The 12,882-nt window shown below is 45.6% G+C and overlaps 1 protein-coding gene and 1 non-coding gene across 8 annotated transcripts in view; one reads left to right on the top strand and one right to left on the bottom strand.

Annotated features, from left to right (window-relative positions):
* DLGAP4 (DLG associated protein 4) overlaps positions 1 to 12,882 on the top strand; it is a 188,705-nt gene that overhangs the window by 30,641 nt on the left and 145,182 nt on the right. The gene's annotated exons all lie outside the window — the stretch shown is intronic.
* On the bottom strand, positions 8,325 to 8,396 carry TRNAG-UCC (transfer RNA glycine (anticodon UCC)). Its single transcript has one exon. It is a non-coding gene; the product is annotated as a tRNA-Gly (tRNA).

Raw genomic sequence — 12,882 nt, forward strand, 5'->3', positions numbered from 1 at the left:
CACAGAGTTAGGGGGACCTGATTACATGGCACAGAGGAGCGAGTAGCACCTGCTGCTGCTGGGTTTACCCTTATCTTCATGTCAGCTCTGCCAGTTGGCAGGACCTGGCATGTCATTGTAATGATGCTGTAAGTGGCAGATGCCCTACAAGACATTAGGGCAGGTGCTAGGGCTCATCCTGTCATTTGCTCAATAAGTATTTATTGAGCATCATCTACGTCCCAGCCACTGGGCTGGGGGCTCCAGATACATCAGTAAGGAAAAGAGATAGTGTCTTCCCTCCTGGGCTTACTTTCGGGATGGGACTCATCGAACCAACCAGTAGGTACGATGTACTAGAATCCGGGTGGTGATGCACGCTATAAAGCAGGGCAAAGGGACAGAGAGTGAGAGCACGGTTAGACAGAGGGGTCCAGGTCCAGGATGGCCTCTCTGAGGAGGTGACTTTTGGCAGAGACTTCAAAGAAATGAGGGAGGGTGGGAGTCATGTGGATATCCAAGGAGGAGCGCTCCAGGTGGTGGAAACAGCAAGTGCAAAGGGCCTGGGGTGGGAGTGGATTGTGACGGAAGAACAGCTGGGAGGCCAGTATAGGGGGAACAGGGGGTACTTGATGGGGAGAGTGGTAGGAGGTGAGGTCAGAGGGCACGTGGAGGCCAGATGTGTTTGGCCCTATAAGGCAAGGCATGGTCTTTGTCTTTTCACTACTAGTGAGGTGAGAGCCCTGAGGGCTTTGAGCAGAGACTTGCATCTTTTATTTTTTTTTTTAATCAGTCATCAATTTTATACATATCACTTTATACATGTCAATCCCAAACGCCCAATTCAGCACACCACCATCCCCACCCCACCGCAGTTTTCCCCCTTTGGTGTCCATACGTTTGTTCTCTACATCTGTGTCTCAACTTCTGCCCTGCAACCCAGTTCATCTGTACCATTTTTCTAGGCTCCACATACATGCGTTAATATACGATATTTGTTCTTCTCTTTCTGACTTACTTCACTCTGTATGACAGTCTCTAGATCCATCCACGTCTCAACAAATGACTCAATTTCGTTTCTTTTTATGGCTGAGTAATATTCAATTGTATATATGTACCACCACGACTTCTTTATCCATTCGTCTGTTGATGGGCATTTAGGTTGCTTCCATGACCTGGCTATTGTAAATAGTGCTACAATGAACATTCGGGTGCATGTGTCTTTTTGAATTACGGTTTTCTCTGGGTATATGCCCAGTACTGGGATTGCTGGGTCGTATGGTAATTCTATTTTTAGTTTTTTAAGGAACCTCCATACTGTTCTCCATAGTGGCTGTATCAATTTACATTCCCACCAACAGTGCAAGACGGTTCCCTTTTCTCCACACCCTCTCCAGCATTTGTTGTTTGTAGATTTTCTGATGATGCCCATTCTACCTGGTGTGAGGTGACACCTCATTGTAGTTTTGATTTGCATTTCTCTAATAATTAGTGATGTTGAGCATCTTTTCATGTGCTTCGTGGCCGTCTGTATGTCTTCTTTGGAGAAATGTCTATTTAGGTCTTCTGCCCATTTTTGGATTGGGGTGTTTGTTTCTTTAATATTGAGCTGAATGAGCTGTTTATATATTTTGGAGATTAATCCTTTGTCCGTTGATTCGTTTGCAAATATTTTCTCCCATTCTGAGGGTTGTCTTTTCGTCTTGTTTATGGTTTCCTTTGCTGTGCAAAAGCTTTGAAGTTTCATTAGGTCCCATTTGTTTATTTTTGTTTTTATTTCCATTACTCTAGGAGGTGGATCAAAAAAGATCTTGCTGTGATTTATGTCAAAGAGTGTTCTTCCTATGTTTTCCTCTAAGAGTTTTTATAGTGTCCAGTCTTACATTTAGGTCTCTAATCCATTGTGAGTTTATTTTTGTGTATGGTGTTAGGGAGTGTTCTAATTTCATTCTTTTACATGTAGCTGTCCAGTTTTCCCAGCACCACTTATTGAAGAGACTGTCTTTTCTCCACTGTATATCTTTGCCTCCTTTGTCATAGATTAGTTGACCATAGGTGCGTGGGCTTATCTCTGGGCTTTCTATCTTGTTCCATTGATCTATGTTTCTGTTTTTGTGCCAGTACCATATTGTCTTGATTACTGTAGCTTTGTAGTATAGTCTGAAGTCAGGGAGTCTGATTCCTCCAGCTCCGTTTTTTTCCCTCAAGACTGCTTTGGCTATTCGGGGTCTCCTGTGTCTCCATACAAATTTTAAGATGATTTGTTCTCGTTCTGTAAAAAATGCCATTGGTAATTTGATAGGGATTGCATTGAATCTGTAGATTGCTTTGGGTAGTATAGTCATTTTCACAATGTTGATTCTTCCAATCCAAGAACATGGTATATCTCTCCATCTGTTGGTATCATCTTTAATTTCTTTCATCAGTGTCTTATAGTTTTCTGCATACAGGTCTTTTGTCTCCCTAGGTAGGTTTATTCCTAGGTATTTTATTCTTTTTGTTGCAGTGGTAAATGGGAGTGTTTCCATAATTTCTCTTTCAGATTTTTCATCATTAGTGTATAGGAATGCAAGAGATTTCTGTGCATTAATTTTGTATCCTGCAACTTTACCAAATTCATTAATTAGCTCTAGCAGTTTTCTGGTGGCATTTTTAGAATTCTCTATGTATAGTATCATGTCATCTGCAAACAGTGACAGTTTTACTTCTTCTTTTCCAATTTGTATTCCTTTTATTTCTTTTTCTTCTCTGATTGCCGTGGCTAGGACTTCCAGAACTATGTTGAATAACAGTGGTGAGAGTGGACATCCTTGTCTCGTTCCTGATCTTAGAGGAAATGCTTTCGGTTTTTCACCGTTGAGAATGATGTTTGCTGTGGGTTTGTCATATATGGCCTTTATTATGTTGAGGTAGGTTCCCTCTATGCCCACTTTCTGGAGAGTTTTTATCATAAATGGGTGTTGAATTTTGTCAAAAGCTTTTTCTGCATCTATTGAGATGATCATATGGTTTTTATTCTTCAATTTGTTAATATGGTGTATCACATTGATTGATTTGCGTATGTTGAAGAATCCTTGCATCCCTGGGATAAATCCCACTTGATCGTGGTGTATGATCCTTTTAATGTGTTGTTGGATTCTGTTTGCAAGTATTTTGTTTAGGATTTTTGCATCTATATTCATCAGTGATATTGGTCTGTAATTTTCTTTTTTTCTAGTGTCTTTGTCTGGTTTTGGTATCAGGGTGATGGTGGCCTCATAGAATGAGTTTGGGAGTGTTCCTTCCTCTGCAATTTTTTGGAAGAGTTTGAGAAGGATAGGTATTAGCTCTTCTCTAAATGTTTGATAGATTTCACCTGTGAAGCCATCTGGTCCTGGACTTTTTTTTGTTGGAAGATTTTTAATCACAGTTTCAATTTCATTACTTGTGATTGGTCTGTTCATATTTTCTATTTCTTCCTGGTTCAGTCTTGGAAGGTTATACCTTTCTAAGAATTTGTCCATTTCTTCCAGGTTGTCCATTTTATTGGCATAGAGTTGCTTGTAGTAGTCTCTCTTAGGATGCTTTGTATTTCTGCAGTGTCTGTTATAACTTCTCCTTTTTCATTTCTGATTTTATTGATTTGAGTCCTCTCCCTCTTTTTCTTGATGAGTCTGGCTAATGGCTTATCAATTTTGTTTATCTTCTCAAAGAACCAGCTTTTAGTTTTATTGATCTTTGCTATGGTTTTCTTTGTTTCTATTTCACTTATTTCCGCTCTGATCTTTATGATTTCTTTCCTTCTGCTAACTTTGGGTTTTGTTTGTTCTTCTTTCTCTAGTTTCTTTAGGTGTAAGGTTAGATTGTTTACTTGAGATTTTTCTTGTTTCTTGAGGTAGGCTTGTATAGCTATAAACTTCCCTCTTAGAACTGCTTTTGCTGCATCCCATAGGTTTTGGGTCGTCGTGTTTTCATTATCATTTGTCTCTAGATAATTTTTGATTTCCTCTTTGATTTCTTTAGTGATCTCTTGGTTATTTAGTAACGTATTGTTTAGCCTCCATGTGTTTGTGTTTTTTACGTTTTTTTCCCTGTAATTCATTTCTAATCTCATAGCGTTGTGGTCAGAAAAGATGCCTGATATGATTTCAATTTTCTTAAATTTACTGAGGCTTGATTTGTGACCCAAGATGTGATCTATCCTGGAGAATGTTCCATGTGCACTTGAGAAGAAAGTGTAATCTGCTGTTTTTGGATGGAATGTCCTATAAATATCAATTAAATCTGTCTGGTCTATTGTGTCATTTAAAACTTCTGTTTCCTTATTTATTTTCATTTTGGATGATCTGTCCATTGGTGTAAGTGAGGTGTTAAAGTCCCCCACTATTATTGTGTTACTGTCGATTTCCTCTTTTATAGCTATTAGCAGTTGCCTTATGTATTGAGGTGCTCCTATGTTGGGTGCATATATATTTATAATTGTTATATCTTCTTCTTGGATTGATCCCTTGATCATTATGTAGTGTCCTTCCTTGTCTCTTGTAACATTCTTTATTTTAAAGTCTATTTTATCTGATATGAGTATAGCTACTCCAGTTTTCTTTTGATTTCCATTTGCATGGAATATCTTTTTGCATCCCCTCACTTTCAGTCTGTATGTGTCCCTAGGTCTGAAGTGGGTCTCTTGTAGACAGCATATATATGGGTCTTGTTTTTGTATCCATTCAGCAAGCCTGTGTCTTTTGGTTGGAGCATTTAATCCATTCATGTTTAAGGTAATTATCGATATATATGTTCCTATGACCATTTTCTTAATTGTTCTGGGTTTGTTTTTGTAGGTCCTTTCCTTCTCTTGTGTTTCCCACTTAGAGAAGTTCCTTTAGCATATGTTGTAGAGCTGGTTTGGTGGTGCTGAATTCTCTTAGCTTTTGCTCATCTGTAAAGCTTTTGATTTCTCCATCAAATCTAAATGAGATCCTTGCCGGGTAGAGTAATCTTGGTTGTAGGTTCTTCCCTTTCATCACTTTAAATATATCATGCCACTCCCTTCTGGCTTGTAGAGTTTCTGCTGAGAAATCAGCTGTTAACCTTATGGGAGTTCCCTTGTATGTTATTTGTCATTTTTCCCTTGCTGCTTTCAAGAATTTTTCTTTGTCTTTAATTTTTGCCACTTTGATTACTATGTGTCCCGGCGTGTTTCTCCTTGGGTTTATCCTGTATGGGACTCTCTGCACTTCCTGGACTTGGGTGGCTATTTCCTTTCCCATGTTAGGGAAGTTTTCCACTATAATCTCCTCAAATATTTTCTCTGGTCCTTTCTCTCTCTCTTCTCCTTCTGGAGTCCTTATAATGCGAATGTTATTGCGTTTAATGTTGTCCCAGAGGTCTCTTAGGCTGTCTTCATTTCTTTTCATTCTTTTTTCTTTAGTCTGTTCTGCAGCAGTGAATTCTACCATTCTGTCTTCCAGGTCACTTATCTGTTCTTCTGCCTCAGTTATTCTGCTATTGATTCCTTCTAGTGTAGTTTTCATTTCAGTTATTGTATTGGTCATCTCTGTTTGTTTGTTCTTTAATTCTTCTAGGTCTTTGTTAATCATTTCTTGCATCTTCTCGATCTTTGCCTCCATTCTTATTCCAAGGTCCTGGATCATCTTCACTATCATTATTCTGAATTCTTTTTCTGGAAGGTTGCCTATCTCCACTTCATTTAGTTGTTTTTCTGGGTTTTTTTCTTGTTCCTTCATCTGGTATATAGCCCTCTGCCTTTTCATCTTGTCTATCTTTCTGTAAATGTGGTTTTTGTTCCACAGGCTGCAGGATTGTAGTTTTTCTTGTTTCTGCTGTCTGCCCTCTGGTGGTTGAGGCTATCTAAGAGGCTTGATGGGAGGCTCTGGTGGTGGGTAGAGCTGACTGTTGCTGTGGCAGTCAGAGCTCCGTAAAACTTTAATCCCCTTGACTGTTGATGGGTGGGGCTGGGTTCCCTCCCTGTTGGTTGTTTTGCCTGAGGCAACCCAACACTGGAGCCTACCTGGGCTCTTTGGTGGGGCTAATGGCAGACTCTGGGAGGGCTCACGCCAAGGAGTACTTCCCAGAACCTCCACTGCCAGTGTCCTTGTCCCCACGGTGAAACAGAGCCAGCACCCGCCTCTGCAGGAGACCCTCCAACACTAGCAGGTAGGTCTGGTTCAGTCTCCCCCAGGGTCACTGCTCCTTCCCCCGGCTCCCGATGCGCACACTATTCCATGTGCGCCCTCCAAGAGTGGAGTCTCTGTTTCCCCCAGTCCTGTCGAAGTCCTGCAATCAATTCCCACTAGGCTTCAAAGTCTGATTATGAATTCCTCCTCCCGTTGCCGGACCCCCAGGTTGGGAAGCCTGAGGTGGGGCTCAGAACCTTCACTCCAGTGGGTGGACTTCTGTGATATAAGTGTTCGCCAGTCTGTGAGTCACCCACCCAGCAGTTATGGGATTTGATTTTACTCTGATTGCGCCCCTCCTGCTGTCTCACTGTGGCTTCTCCTCTGTCCTTGGACGTGGGGTATCCTCCTTGGTGAAGTCCAGTGTCTTCCTGTCGATGATTGTCCAGCAGCCAGTTGTGATTCTGGTGCTCTCGCAAGAGGGAGTGAGAGCACGTCCTTCTACTTCGCCATCTTGGTTAATCTCTGAGACTTGCATCTTAACAGGATCCTCTGGCTACTGTGTGGAGACCAGGCTGAAGGGATCAAGAGTGGAGGCAGGGAGGCCATGGGGAGGCTACAGCTCTAATCCAGGAGAGAGACGACGGTGGCTGGGACCAGGTGGCAGAGGTGGAGGTGGCAAGGGGTGGTTGGATTCTGGAGATGTTTTGGAGGTAGGGACAACACGATTTCCTGATGGATTGAATGTGGCGAGAGAGAAAATAGGAGGAGGGAAGAGGAGGAGGGAGGGGCAGAGAGAGAGAGGGTGTTAAAAGCCACAAGGCTGGGTGAGGTCACCTGTGTGGGCAGAAAGGGGACTGAGCCATGGTCACTTCAGGGAGCAACATTTGAGTGACTGTGAATATGTCTGGTGAACTGAAAATTAGGATGTGGGTCTGAGTTATAAACATAACACAAAGACATAAAGAAGAATAAAATATTTTCTGTCATAAAAACCATTGGAAGGGGCCACAGAAATGAGCTGAGTGGTCAGGAGGCCCAGGTTCCATGCTGGCCCCCCGTGTCTGCTGTGTGGCCTTGCTTAGGCACCTACCCTCTCTGGGACTCTGATTCCTTTTGGAAGGTCTTGACTCTCTGACTAATGGATCAGCCTTCAGGCATCTCCCATGGAGACACTAGGGCAGCCGTGAGGCTCCAGAGGGCCTGCAGTTGTGGAAGCAGGGAGGAGGGGTGGGCAGGGGAGCTGAGGGTGGGGAGAAAGCTGGCCTGGAGAGCTCCTTCGCTGGAGGGTTGCAGACAGGGAGGCCACAGCTGAGAAAGAGGAGAGACTCATGCAAAGCCGTGGCAGGTCCTGCTGGGATGACTGAGACGGGCAGCTCCTGCAGAGGCACAATGATATCAGGCTGGGCCTTTGTCCCAGCGAAGTGCTGAGCCAGCATATAGGCTGGGCTTGGCCATATTCCCTGGGTGCAGCTCCTCCAGGGCCCGGCCTGGTAGAGGAGACCCTTTTCCCCCCACCATGGCCTTTTCCTGCTGCTAACCTTCCCAGGGACGTTTTTTTGTTTCTACCATAAAGGGCAGAAGTGTCTCCGATAAGCACCTGGTCACAGAACTCAGCATGTGGCAGCCACAAGGGACCTAAGAGCTCATTGTACAGCTAGGGAAACTGAGGCCTTGTGTGGGAGAGTGACTCACCCTGGCCCCAGGAGCTGGGGCAGAACTGGGGCTCCAACCTGGTTCACCACTTTGCCATTCAGAACTCCGTCCTCCCCTCCCCCACCCCTCCTGCCCTCCTCTTTTGTTTTCCACACCTTTTGTCAAGGGTCAGTGGGGGAAAGGGAGCAGGCTCTTGAGGCAGGTTGACCTGGGTGCCAAACCCACTTGTGCTACTCACTTGCTGTGTGACCTTAGCTGAGCCACTCAACCTCTCTGAGTCTCATTCTCCTTGTCAGCCAGATGGATGTAATGATGACAACCTGTCAGGGCTGTGGGGAGGAGCCAACTGATAGCTGTGTGTAGAATTGGAAAAATAGGCTGGCCGGTACCAGTCTCATGCCCCCCGGGCTGATGGGCATCTGGGTTATCCGGTGGGGGGGTGATGCCCAGACCTAAAGTGAAGGTAGTGCCGGGAAGGTTCTCCCACTTGACATTTCTTTTTTTTTTTTTTAACCCTCTTTTTATTTATTTATTTATTTATTTATTTGGCTGTAGCACGGCTTGTGGGAATCTTAGTTCCCTGACCAGGGATTGAACCCGGGCCACGGCAGTGGAAGCGCCGAGTCCTAACCACTGGACCACCAGGGAATTCCCTCCCACTTGACATTTCACACAAAGCTGTCACACAAAGCACTCCCAGAATTTGTCTCCGAGGGCCAGGACCCTGTGGGTGGCGTCTGGAGAAAAGGTCAGAACAATGCCCGAGAGCCGTCCTATGCTCCATTAAATGCCGCCACCTCCATGCCCAGCCTGGCCACACTTGAGATGCAGCCAGACTGTGTTGGTCAGCGGACAGTAGCCAGGGCAGGTTGGGAGCCAGCCCCAGCAAGAGCCGTGTCTCCCCAGTGTGAGTAGCTGGGGTGGCTTGATGGGGCGTGGTGGCATGGGCGACGGGCAGGTGGCCCGGTTCCAGGAGTATCATGGAGCTTGGAGTGGCGGCAGCTGCCCCACACCGCCTGTCTCCTCCTCTTCCCAGCCACACCTATCGAGAGTGTGGACCACGCCCACTGCTTCTGCCTTTGGTTTCCGCCCTGCCCCCAGCTACCCCGCTTCCTCCTTCCCTCGCCAGCTGAGCTTCTCAGCGGTGTTGACTATGCTCACCGACCCCTTGTATTCCTCACTCACTGCAGCCTGGATCACATCTCACCCTTCCATGGTCACTGTTCTCGCCAAGGCCACCGGGACCTCCTGTGGTTCACCTGGTGGCCACACCTCAGTCCACAGCGCCCCAGGCTCTGGGCATTGGCACGTGCCCTGACTGGGACCTCTGCTAGCTTCTCTGGCCGGTTTCCCTTCCTCTGTTGGTCCACTAGACGTTTCTGCTTCTCAGGGCTCTATCATGGCAGCCTTCTCTTCTCAGACCACACCCTCTCGGGGGGACTCATCCACTGCCACCGCTTCAGGGTCCTTCGGAGCACCCACCATCCCCAGACCCCCAGCTCCATCCCTGGCCTTTACCCGGAGCTCTGCTGGATGGCACTCCCGATGTCCCAGAAGCACCTCCTGCTCAGCCTGTCCAGAGGGACCTCAGCATTTGCCCTCAAGCCCGCCCTTGCCTCTCTGTCCCCTGATTCGTGAGTGGCACCATCGTTCTCTGCGTGGACCCTAATAGCCATAGCATCCTCTTTGCCCCCATCATCCTTTCTTAAAAACAGCTTTATTGGGGTATAATTTACATACCCTAGAGTTTACTTATTTTATTCATTTGGATGAGATTTAATAAATTTATAGTGTGCAACAGTTAACCACAATCCCAAATCCCCTTGTGCACATTTGCAGTCAATCCCCACTCCCATCCCAGGCCCCAGGCAACCACTGATCTGCTTTCTAGTTTTACCTTTTCTAGAAAGTTCCTATAAATGGAAACATATAACATGTAGTCTTTGTGTCTAACTTCCTCCACTCAGCGTATTGTTTTTTATGTTCATCTACGTTGTTGCACATATCAGTACTTCTTTCCCTTTTACTGCTGAGTGGTATTCCATCTTACGGATATATGACATTTTGTTTATCTGTTCACTGCTTGATGGGAATTTGGATTTGGGGCTATTATGAATAACGCTGCTACGTATATTCACGTACAAGTCTTTGGAGGGGCATATACTTTTGCTTTTCTTGCATTCCTCCCTTTTTTCCACCATCCTGCCAGACCCTGATTTTCACTGGGAAGCCACGTGGTTCCCCGAAAACTGACTCTACCTCCCCCACTCAGGGATAGAGCACATGACCCAGGCTAAGCCAATCAGTGTGTCCCATCCCCCAGGCACAATGACTGGTTCCTGGATGGACATATGACATAAGCAAGTCCAATCAGAGTGACACTTAGGACCCCGGTGCCTCTGAGCCCGAGATGGGCCTCCGGGAACAGCTGCCCGCACTAAACACAGGGCCCGAGAGTCGGTAAGCTTCTGGCATGAACGGTTTCCCTCGGACAAAGGAGCTGACGGCAACCCTCGCTGGCCTGCATCCGGAAGGACCACTGTGAAGGAAGCGTGGAGACCAGGAGCTCTGCCGCCTGGCATCGCCCAGAGGCGCGTGTGGCCCCAGGAGGCCATCTGAGTCTGAGTAAAGTCAGCATTGTGTTAAAGGGAGTGAAAAGCCATGTGACTGACAGGGTCTTGGTGCTCCGGCCGGGTGTCAGGCCTGTGCCTCTGAGGTGGGAGAGCCGAGTTCAGGACATTGGTCCACCAGAGACCTCCCGGCTCCACATAATACCAATCGGCGAGAGCTCTCCCAGAGATCTCCATCTCAACGCTAAGGCCCAGCTCCACTCAACGACCAGCAAGCTACAGTGCTAGACACCCTATGCCAAACAACTAGCAAGACAGGAACACAACCACACCCATTAGCATAGAGGCTACCTAAAATCATAATAAGGTCACAGACACCCCAAAACACACCACCAGACGTGGTCCTGCCCACCAGAAAGACAAGATCCAGCCTCACCCACCAGAACACAGGCACCAGTCCCCTCCACCAGGAAGCCTACACAACCCACTGAACCATCCTTAGCCACTGGGGGGCAGACACCAAAAACAATGGGAACTACGAACCTGCAGCCTGCGAAAAGGAGACCCCAAACACAGTAAGTTAAGCAAAATGAGAAGACAGAGAAACACACAGCAGATGAAGGAGCAAGGTAAAAACCCACCAGACCAAACAAATGAAGAGGAAATAGGCAGTCTACCTGAAAAAGAATTCAGAGTAATGATAGTAAAGGTGATCCAAAATCTTGTAAATAGAATGGAGAAAATACAAGAAACATTTAACAAGGACCTAGAAGAACTAAAGAGCAAACAAACAGAGATGAACAACACAATAAATGAAATTTAAAATTCTCTAGAAGGGATCAATAGCAGAATAACTGAGACAGAAGAATGGATAAGTGACCTGGAAGATAAAATAGTGGAAATAACTACTGCAGAGCAGAATAAAGAAAAAAGAATGAAAAGAATTGAGGACAGTCTCAGAGACCTCTGGGACAGCATTAAACGCACCAACATTCGAATTATAAGGGTCCCAGAAGAAGAAGAGAAAAAGAAAGGGACTGAGAAAATATTTGAAGAGATTATAGTTGAAAACTTCCCTAATATGGGAAAGGAAATAGTCAAGTCCAGGAAGCACAGAGAGTCCCATACAGGATAAATCCAAGGAGAAACACTCCAAGACACGTATTAATCAAACTATCAAAAATTAAATACAAATTACTCAGCCATAAAAAGAAACGAAATTGAGTTATTTGTAGTGAGGTGGATGGACCTAGTCTGTCATACAGAGTGAAGTAAGTCAGAAAGAGAAAAGCAAATACCGTATGCTAACACATATATATGGAATCTAAAAAAAAAAAAAAAAAAAGGTTCTGAAGAACCTAGGAGCAGGACAGGAATAAAGATGCAGACGTAGAGAATGGACTTGAGGACACAGGGAGGGGGAAGGGTAAGCTGGGATGAAGTGAGAGAGTAGCATGGACATATATACACTACCAAATGTAAAACAGATAGCTAGTGGGAAGCAGCCGCATAGCACAGGGAGATCAGCTCGGTGCTTTGTGACCCCCTAGAGAGGTGGGATAGGGAGGGTGGGAGGGAGACGCAAGAGGGAGGGGATATGAGGCTATATGTATATGTATAGCTGATTCACTTTGTTATAAAGCAGAGACTAACACACCATTGTAAAGCAATTATACTCCAATAAAGATGTTAAAAGAAAAAAAAGAGTGACACTTGGGACTTGGCTGGAAGATTAATCCCTCCTCATGCTCCTGATGATGTGATTTGTCTGGAACAGCTGCGGCTGTCTTGCACTCATATGGGAAGCCAGCCTTAGGATGGAGCTGACACATGGAGAAGTACTGGGTTGAGAAAATATCAATGAGACAGAACTGGAACTCTGACTGAACTGTGCCTGAAGCCCACCAATTCTGGACTTTTTCAATTATATGGGTTTTTCCACTTTACGTTAAAGCCAGCTTAAAATGGGTTTTGTTGCTGTTGTTGTTTATAGCTCGAGTTGGCAAAGTATGGCCATGGCCAGCCTGTTCTTGTAAAAAAATTTTGCTAGAACACAGCCATGCCCATTCATTTATATATTGTCTATGGCAGCTTTGAAGCACCGAATGGTCCACAAGTCTCAAATATTTACCATTGACCTTTTAAGAAAAAGTTTGTCAACCCCTGTTATAACCCAAAGCGTAGTATTCAATATGTACCCCAGTCACTCAGGATAGAAACCTAGGAGTCATCCCTGACTCCTCTCTCTACTTCATCCTCTACATCTAATCAGCCCCAAGTCTGATTGATTTTATAGTCTAAATATCTCCTGAATCTGTCTGCTGTCCCCCAGCCCCAGTACCCCTGCCCTAGGTAGACCACTGTCAGCAATCACATGGGTCACAGCGCTCACCTCCAGGCGGCCCCACAGAACTGCTGGGTGATCCTTCTCCCACCCAAACTTGATGAGCCCTTGGGCTCCCCACTGCTCCCAGGGTGAAGGCCACACTCCCTGATTGACACTGCAGGACCCTCATGATCAAGTCCCCACCTGCAGTTCCAGCCCTATCTCCCCTCCCCCTCCA

This window comes from Balaenoptera acutorostrata, chromosome 15 (assembly GCF_949987535.1).
Source record: "Balaenoptera acutorostrata chromosome 15, mBalAcu1.1, whole genome shotgun sequence".
NCBI lineage: Eukaryota > Metazoa > Chordata > Mammalia > Artiodactyla > Balaenopteridae > Balaenoptera > Balaenoptera acutorostrata.